This window comes from Rattus norvegicus, chromosome 10 (genome assembly GCF_036323735.1).
Source record: "Rattus norvegicus strain BN/NHsdMcwi chromosome 10, GRCr8, whole genome shotgun sequence".
Taxonomy (NCBI): Eukaryota; Metazoa; Chordata; class Mammalia; order Rodentia; family Muridae; genus Rattus; species Rattus norvegicus.
The window spans coordinates 65,372,501-65,382,563 of record NC_086028.1 but is presented as its reverse complement, the minus strand read 5'-3'; the positions used below and the strand labels follow the sequence as shown (position 1 = coordinate 65,382,563).

Genomic DNA, 10,063 nt, shown 5'->3' with positions numbered 1-10,063 from the left:
TTGTGGTGGTGGTGTGTCCTCCATTGATGAGCTACAATCCTTGTTCTGGCTATTTACAATTTATATAGGTAATTTTATATATAACTTTATTAATTTAATAAATTGTGTGTGTGTGTCTTTCTGTCTTTCTGCCTATCAATGGCACATGTATGCAGGTCAGTGGACAATTCTCAGGAGTCCATTATCCTGCCTGTGATTTTATGGGATCCAGGGATTAAATTCAAGCATCAGGCCTGTGTGCAGGCCCCTCTGCCTGTGAGCTGACTTGATGGCCCATTTTGATGCTTTAATACACTCTTGTTTTTGATTTATGCCTTTTTTACTGTTGAGAAGTGTGTTTCTTCCTCCCATTTCTAAGTTTGGTGCCACTTTAGAATGGCAGTCTAGTCACCAGGAAACCTTGGCAGGGTGGTGTTTCCCCAAGCTGCCTGTGTGCCTGGGCCAACCAGGGCCTTTCCTTTCTCAGAGCAACTGGCTGGACTCAGCTAAGCCCTGCTGCAGGAGGGAATCTGAGCCTGTCTCCCTGGGAAGCAAACTCCCTGGCTAAGTAAACATCTTGGTCCTACACTGCCCTTGAGTTCTCAAAGTTTGCATTCTTAGCTCCAGCTTTTGCAGGGTGGTTGGAATAGGGAGAAATAAAAAATGATCCTGGCCATAATCCATTCTAGAGCAGAAGCCCCATCCAAACTCCAGTGATGGATTTGGAGGCATGTGTGCTCAGAGTGCACTAATGTATGCAAGTGTGACAAGCCAAGAAGAACCACAGGGTTGCAGGGTGTAACGGAAAGGCTGGGCTGCCTCCCACTTTGTTGACTTAGCCAGTCTGGCTGCAAAGCCAAGACCTTTGGAGAGAATGGCCTTCCAGGTTCCAGCAGTTTCTATTAAGCTGGTTCTGTTATTTTGGTCCCCCCCCCCTCCCCGGAGCTGAGGACCAAACCCAGGGCCTTGCGCTTGCTAGGCAAGCACTCTACCACTGAGCTAAATCCCCAACCCCTATTAAGCTGGTTCTGGACGACTAGATTCTGCTTTATATTGGTCAGGAGGACAGGATCTGCACTACGGCCACATCTGGCTGTAGGCTCTAAAGGAGACATTTCCTTTTCTTTCACAGGGCTGCCCACTGGTCCTTCTGTTCATGTCAGAGAGAAGCTGTCCCATTCTTGTAATATTGTATCGTGCTTCATTTTCATTTCTTTACATTTTCCCTGATGAGGTAGTTTTGATCTCTGAAGCAATCTGCTCTGACAACCTTTCATTAGCTGCTGAACGAACGTGGCTGATACAAGTGAGAGAACCGTCTGTTTGGCAACTGCAGGCAGGTCCTTGAAGTTTCGCTCAGCTGCTACCGGTGGCTGTATTCCTATCGGCCAGCAGGGGGCGGCAAAGGCACATTGACTCTGCAGTCTCCAGATGGTGGTTCAAGATGACTTTATTCACTGGCTTCTTCCTTGTTGACAAACTATTGAATTCTCAGCGTCAATAGAAACCTAACTATGACAGGCTGTTCATGGGGGTGGAACCCAAGGCTTTGTGAGTGCCAAGCAAACCCTCTGCCAACTGAGTTACATTCCCAGTTCCAGGAAGTAGCGTTTATAATTCCCACTTTATAGAAAGAGAAACTGAGGCTTGGGTGGCGAAACAGCTGGCCAAGGGTCACGCACACAGTGTATAACTCATGTCTGATTCCGAATTCAGGGGCCGTGTGTTTATTTTTTCTAAAGTGGGAAGCATTTTAGATTTGGCAAAAATCTAGGGTGAATTTTATTTCAGATGAAGCAAGGGAATCTGGTGTGGGTTTACTATTCATTAAGTTCAGTCCGTTGCCTTTGAGACAGGATCTCAGTAGCCTGCACTGGCCTTAAGCTTGCTGGTGATCTTAAGCTCCTTCATTAGTTGCCCCTGAGCACCTGCTGCATACTGTAGACACAGGGGCAATGAATGAGGAAGACGAACACACAAGACTTTAAAGGAACTCAGATAGAATACCTCACACGATGCCACAGAGTTGTTGATGTGAACCAAGGGTCTGTGGGGAAAGGAGGAGCTTGGCGGGGGTGGAAGGTCAAGGAGACCTTCCAGGGACCTGGCAGCCTCTAAGTTGAGTCCTTGAGGACTTAGACAAGTGGTGTCGGGGGGTCATCATCTAGGCCATGGGACTTATGTGTTTAAAGACCCCTACATTCGAGGGGCCTTGTGGGATGTCAGGGCAGAAGCAGGGGACCTTGAAGTTAGGCTGACAGCTTGAAGGACTTTAACAGGAATGTGACATGGGTGGTTTCCCTCTCGGGAGAGTCTTGGGAGGAAGCTAAGGCTGCAGACCATAGCTGGAGAGATGATGATCTGAATGAAGGGAACGGCTATAGCAGAAGGAGGAGGTGAGCAGGCTGCAGCTATTTCTAGAAGGAGGAATGGCAGGAGTGGGGACAGGCTGCTAGGGTGAGATCAGGCTAGGGTACCAGGTGAATGATCTCATTTGTAAGAGTACTGTCACAGCCCCATTTCAGGAAGGTGGCACTACAGTGTGCTCACAGAGCATGGCGGCTCCCCAGATTATGCAGCCCTGTACTTGGAGCTTGCGAAGGTCACACCTCTAGCCACCCATGGCCTTCTGTCTCAGTCAGGGTTCCTATTCCCGCACACAGCATCATGACCAAGGAGCAAGTTGGGGAGGAAAGGGTTTACTTAGCTTACACATTCACATTGCTGTTCATCACCAAAGGAAGTCAGGACTGGAACTCACACAGGGCAGGAAGCAGGAGCTGATGCAGAGGCCATGGAGGGATGTTCCTTACTGGCTTGCTTCTCCTGGCTTGTTCAGCCTGCTCTCTTATAGAACCCAAGACCACCAGCCCAGGGATGGCACCACCCACAGTGGGCTGGGCCCTCCCACCCTTGATCACTAGTTGAGAAAATGCCTTACAGTTGGATCTCATGGAGGCATTTCCTCAAGGGAGGCTCCTTTCTCGGTGATAACTCCAGCGTGTGTCAAGCTAACACACAAGCCAGCCGGCACACCTTCCTTCCCCTCATGCTCTCAGCGGATACTCATGGATGGTGTTTTTCTTGCGCATGGCACCTGGGATAGACACTTTTGGTGCCTCTCTCACATTTCCTTCTCTTGGAGACTTTACACCTTCCATACAGCCCACAGGGTGTTGGGGACAGCTAAGAACACTCCTGGACACAGGGGCAGTGCACAGGGTTCTACGCTAGGTTAACTCCCAGAACCATATATTTTTTTTTCCTCTCCCTTCTTCACCTAGACTTGCCCAAACAAATTGCCACAAAGCTAGTTGATTTTAAGACACTAAGTTCTGGAAAGTGCAGTAGGAAATGGGACCAGCAGTGCTGTGTTCCTTCTAGAAGCTTCTGAGGAAGAGTCTCGGCACCGTGTACTCAGGCTTCTGAGGGTTACCCACATTCCTCTGATCACAGTGGCTCATTCCTCACTGCCCCAGGCTCGTGATGATGGACTCTCCTCTCTGTTTGGCTTCATTTGTTAGGATGCTTGCTGTTGGATTTGGGGCCCATAAGAGTAATCCAAGATGCTCTCAAAATCCTTAACACATGAAAGGACCCCTTTTCGAAATGAAGTCACATTTATAGGTTTGGGGGTTTAGGCAGTAGACATAACTTTAAGGCTATCCCACTGTAGCCTCTGCACATGACAAGACATAGGAATGCCACTGTGATTATGTCACTGAGCCCCCATCAAGTAGGCAACGCTCTTTGGGACTTGGAGTTACAGAATCTACTAATGTCCTCCTGATGGTGTCATGCCAGTCTGACACAGTCCCCCCATCCCACTGCTGAGTGTGTCTTGATTAACACCTTGTGTCTGTCTGGAGTCCTGCACTAGGGCAGGTACTGAGGAGAGGACAGACGATGATAATTGGGATTCTCAGCTGCTACTGCTGACACTTTGTGCGCCCTTCGGCAAACCATAGCTTGGCTGGCCATCCTCTTGAATATAAAGAGGCTGTCATTCATCTTTGCAGAAGGCTTTTTTAAAGTGGAAGCCAGTGCAGAGTCTTTTGCTATGGCCACTGCATTCCAAGAAAGATGTAATAGAACTGGAAGAGGGCCAGATACCAGAGTGACGGAGGGCTTTTGCCATGGAGACAGCCTCCTCAGTGAGATTCCTCCAGCCTGGAAGGACAGAGGATGAGGATGGAGATAAAGTTCTCCCTCATGGTTAGGGGTGTTGATAAGGCCACAGAGCAAAGCAGGCTTGCTCACTGGGTCCCAGAGTCCTTATGAGCACAGAGAACTGCTTCTAAAAGTCTGAGAAGTTGTTTGAGGGTGAACGAGAGAGAGAGCCCAGTTTTAGTGTGGAGAGATGGGCTTGAGGCCCACAGGCAGTTTGGGGTGGTCCAGCCAGAACCAGAGAAACGTGGTTCCACTTCCACCTCTGGATATTTGACCCTCATCAAACTCTTGGAGTCTGAGATGGTGCATCAGTAAATTGGGGGACAATAAACCCGGCATAAACCCCAGATACAGTTCTGGGCTTCCTACTCCCTAAAACAGGTACCTGTGAGACTCAGCTTCCTGCTGGTTTCTGTAGACGGATTTCTGTGCGAGAGCTTGCTTTTCTTCATTGTTCAAGGACTGCTGAGTGATTGGTTCCTCTGCTTCACCTTCCCCGGTTACATTATTAGGTGTATAAAAAATACTATTATGGGGCAGTGAGATGACACATCAAGTAAGAGCACACACCTCAGACCCACTTAGTGGAAGGAGAAAACCATTTCTTCTTCCTTTTCCTCCTCTTCCTCCTTTTCCTCCTCTTCTTCCTCTTCCTCCTCTTCCTCTTCCTCCTCTTCCTCTTCCTCCTTCTCCTCCCCCTCCTCCTCCTCATCATCAATGGTTTTTCAAGCCAGGGTTTTTTGTATAGTCCTAGATATTCTGGAATTTACTTTGTAGACCAGGCTGACTTTTTTTTTTTTTTTTGGTTCTTTTTTTCGGAGCTGGGGACCGAACCCAGGGCCTTGCGCTTCCTAGGTAAGCGCTCTACCACTGAGCTAAATCCCCAGCCCCGACCAGGCTGACTTTTAACCCAGAGATCCGCCTACTTCTGCCTCCTGAGAGCTGAGACAAAAGGTGTGCTCCACCACTGCCTGGCTTGAGAACCATTCTTACAAGTTGTCCTCTGACCTTCACAGTTGTGCCACGGTGCATCAATAAATAGTTGAAAAATACTATTTTATCTTCTATCTTTACAGCCTTCCCTTAATTCCATGTCTTCCTATAACGATAGTCCACTTTTACAGCAAAAGCAAAATTTCTTTTTTTAAAAAAGATTTATTTATTTATTATATATAAGTACACTGTAGGTGTCCTCAGAGACACCAGAAGAGGGCATCAGATCTCATTACAGATGGTTGTGAGCCACCATGTGGTTGCTGGGGTTTGAACTCAGGACCTCTGGAAGAGCAGTTGGTGCTCTTAACCACTGAGCCATCTCTCCAGCCCAAAGCAAAATTTCTTAAGAATTGTTTGTACTGGGGAGGCTGGAGAGAAGGCTCGGTGGTTAGGAGGGCTTGCGGCACTTAGCTCCCAGCCCCCACATGGGGCAGTTCACAGCCACCTGTAACTCCACCTCCAGGGTATCGGACACCCTCCTCTGCCTCCTGCAGGCGTCCCCACTACATGAGGTATACACATAGGGAGACGCATGCGTATAAATAAAACACTAAAAATCTTTAAAAGAAAGGATTGGCAGCGGAACTCCAATCCTGGTCTCTCGCTTCGCTCTCCTCTCCAGACACCACCCGTTCCACCACCTTCTCCACCAACTGCTGGTCCCTGGGCTCTGTGCGGACTCCCAGCCAGCGGGTCCCGCCTGCCAGCAGCGCAGCCAGCGTCTATGCAGGTGCTGGGGGGCTCAGCGTCTGGGATATCCGTGTCCCGCTCTGTCTGGGGTGGCTCCATGGGGTCCGCAGGCCTGGCGGGAATGGGTGGGGTCCAGACTGAGAAGGAGACCATGTAAGACCTGAACGACCGCCTGGCCAGCTACCTAGACAAGGTGAAGAGCCTGGAGACCGAGAACAGGAGACTAGAGAGCAAAATCCGGGAATATCTGGAGAAAAGGGGTCCCCAGGGCGTCAGAGACTGGGGCCACTACCTCAAGACCATCGAAGATCTGAGGGCTCAGATCTTTGTGAATTCTGTGGACAATGCCCGTCTTGCCGCTGATGACTTTAGAGTCAAGTATGAGATGGAACTGACCATGCTCCAGTCTGAGAGTGATATTCATGGACTCCGCAAGGTGGTGACTGACACCAACATCACAAGGTTGCAGCTGGAGACAGAAATCGAAGCGCTCAAGGAGGAGCTGCTGTTCATGAAGAAGAATCATGAGGAGGAAGTCCAAGGCCTGGAAGCTCAGATTGCCAGTTCTGGGTTGACTGTGGAAGGGGATGCTCCCAAATCTCAGGACCTCAGCAAAATCATGGCAGACATCCGCGCCCAGTATGAACAGCTGGCTCAGAAGAACCGTGAGGAACTGGACAAGTACTGGTCTCAGCAGATTGAGGAGAGTACCACGGTAGTCACCACCAAGTCTGCCGAAATCAGGGACGCTGAGACCACACTCTTGGAGCTGAGACGCACCCTCCAGACCTTGGAGATTGACCTAGACTCCATGAAAAACCAGAACATCAACTTGGAGAACAACCTCGGGGAAGTGGAGGCCAGATACAGGGTGCAGATGGAGCAACTCAATGGGGTCCTTCTGCGTCTGGAATCAGAGCTGGCACAAACTCGGGCAGAAGGACAGCGCCAGACCCAGGAATATGAAGCCCTGTTGAGTATCAAGGTCAAGCTTGAGGCGGAGATTGCCACCTACCACCGCTTGCTGGAGGATGGAGAAGATTTTGGTCTCAACAATGCCCTGGACTCCAGCAACTCCATGCAAACTGTCCAGAGGACATCTACCCATAAGGTCGTGGATGGCAAAGTGGTGTCCGAGACCAATGATACACCAGAGTTCTGAGGCACTAAGGCTGAGAAGAAGGGAACCCCCTGGGGACTGGGGGACCAATAAAAGTTGAGAGTTCACTGGAAAAAAAAAAAAGGAAAAGAAAGGATTGCCTGTGCTCAGCTGGGTGTGGTAGTTCACACCTATAATCCCGGCATCCAGGAGGCTCAGGCTGTGGATTCAAGCCTAGTCCGGGATACTCTGCTTGAAAACAAAGCAAAGCAAGGGTCGGTTGCTGCTTTTGTCTTTTCCTTCTCAATGAACCATCATAAAGTGAACCTGTCCATGTCATAACCACCCAGATTTTATAAAAGAATATGGCCAGCACCCTTTCTTTGCCCCAGGTAACTAGGGTTCTGATTTGTTATGCCATAAATCCCTTTAATCTCTTTGTAAAATACATGTAACATAAATCATTTACCATCTCAGCCATTTTATTTATTTATTTATTTATTTATTTATTTATTTATTTATTTATTTATTTATTTTTCCGGAGCTGGGGACCGAACCCAGGGCCTTGTGCTTGCTAGGCAAGCACTCTACCGCTGAGCTAAATCCCCAACCCCATCTCAGCCATTTTAATGTTTTTGTTTTACTTTTTTTTTATTCAGTGAGAGTACTCTGCTGCACATACATCTACAGGCCAGAAGAGGGCGTCAGATCCCCTTATAGATGGTTGTGAGCCAACATGTGGTTGCTGGGAATTGAACTCAGGATCTGTGGAAGAGCAGCCAGTGCTCTTAACCACTGAGCCAACTCACCAGCCCCCTCAACCATTTTAAAATGTAGAAGGTGGCGCTTGGTACCCTCACAGTGTTGGGCAAACCTGCTGCTCCTAACCTCAGCACATTGGCACCACTTAGAAGGAAGAGCCTATCTGTTAACATCAGCCCCTCTTCAGCCCCTGTTCACTCAGCGGGCAGCATCCACAAAGCTGCTTTTTAGCTTTGTGGGCTTGTCTATTCAATGCCTCCTAGAAACGGAATTACACTGGGTGCAAGGCCTGTGTCTGACATCTTTCTTTCAACTTAGTATTTCCAAGATCCTTCGGTGTTGTAGAATGTCTTAGCACTTCATTCCTTGTTTGTTTGTTGTTTTTTTTAAAGCTTTATTTATTTATATGAGTACACTGTAGCTGTCTTCAGACACACCAGAAGGGAGCATCAGATCCCATTACAGATGGTTGTGAGCCACCATGTGGTTGCTGGGATTTGAACTCAGGACCTCTGGAAGAGCAGTCAGTGCTCTTAACCACTGAGCCATCTCTCCAGCCCACTTCATTCCTCGTTATGGCTGAATGGTGTTCCACTGTATGGATGTTGCACACTTCCCCACCCATTCACCGACACTTGGGCCCTTTCTACCTTTGGCTATTGTGATTCGCTCTGCCATGAATCCCCCTGCCCCCTATTTATTTTCGAGATTGTAATTACATCATTTCTCCTTTTCTTTCCTTCCTCGGAACCCTTCCATATACCCCTCCTTGTTATTTTTTTTTAATTCATTACCTCCTTTCTCGCTGCTGTGAATCTTAATGTCCATTTAGCTTGTTTTCTGAGATAGAGAGTCTTGTTATGTATCCCAGACTGGCCTTGAATTTTGAATCCTCCTGCTTTAGCCTTAGGTATGAGGATTATGGGCGTGAGTCACCATTCCCAGCTTAATGTACTGGACAGGGTTTTGCTGTTGTTGTGTGTGGAACAGTTTTAGATGAGTTTGAAATTTAAATGAGCTATGCAGTTTATATTCCTTTTAAACTGGTTTTATTTATGTAAATTTGTTTTGTTTGTTTTGTTTTGTTTTGTTTTGAGATAGGGTTTTTCTGTGTAGCTGTGGCTGTCCTGAAACTCTCTTTGTAGACCAGGTTGGCTGGCCTCAAACTCAGAGATCTGCCCACCTCTGCCTCCTGAGTGTTGACTAAAGGCATGCGCCACCACACCTGGCTTATATTTTTATTTTAATTAGTTAATTAGTTAATTAGTTAATTAGTTAATTAATTAAACCTCTTTTTGGTGCAGATTGAGGATGGAACCTAGGGTTCTGTGCACGATAGGCAAGCCACCATGCTTGGCTTTGGTGTGGGATTGAGGATTGAATGATAGGCTAGTGCTCTACCCCTGGGTCCCCAGCCCATGACTTTATCAGCTTTCAGTAGTGGTGATTCATCTGTGCGGTGGCATATAGCAGTGGTTGGCTTGCTCTGGGTGCTGGATTCTGTGTCACTGTGTGGCTGTATGATCTGTTGTCGGGGGGTTATTTCCAGTTTGGGGCTGCTATGCTGATGCTGTGAAAGCGCTAATTCATGTCTTTTCATGAACACATGCGCAGCTTGCGATGGGACATACACCCAGGAAGGGACTCATGGGTCACAGACTACATTCAACGCTAGAGTGTTGCTGTCAAAGGGTTTCCCTAAAGCTCGCACCGATCCACACTCCCACAGGGAGCGTGTCAGAGTGTCGTTTGCTCCATGCCTTTGCCCACACACTGCATTTCAGACTAGTTTTGATCTTAGCTTCTCTGGTGGGTGGTGATTTTCTCTGGGTAGCCATGACCCCGCCTCATTCAGCACCTCGGGCTGCTGTCGTCAGTGACTGGTGCTCTGTCCTGCCCCACTGAGCCAGTCCCAACACTTGGAACCATGTACACCCTCCTCCACACACCTCCTCCTTGGCGCGGGCTTGCAGGGCCTCAAATTCCCTGGCCTTCTTTCACCTATATTGGCTGCTCCCTCCCAGCCACCACACCCTATTTCTGACCTCTGACCTCTGACCGCTGACCTCTGACTGTCGGCTGGGCCTCGTGCTCAGCACTTGGTTCTTTGCTCTGTTCACACTCCCTTTGACGAGCTCATCTGACTGCGTGGCTTCACACACTGTCCACGTGACTCTGTCCCTAACTTGGATCTGTACCTGAACCCTTCCCCTGGATTCCATGCATCTGTGAGCGTGACAATTCCCTTTGACCTACAGACAGGCTGAGACTCAGTGAGATCAAAACTTCTGTGCCCCTCCTCTAGGCCTGTTCCTCATTTCAGTTAACGTTAACTCTTTCCTGCCAGTCTCTCAGGCTAAGAGCCTT

At 48.5% G+C, this 10,063-nt stretch overlaps 1 pseudogene; it reads left to right on the top strand.

The window, feature by feature from the left end:
* Positions 1-4,115: 4,115 nt before the first annotated feature.
* Krt18-ps1 (keratin 18, pseudogene 1) lies at positions 4,116-7,005 on the top strand (annotated as a pseudogene).
* Positions 7,006-10,063: the final 3,058 nt, after the last annotated feature.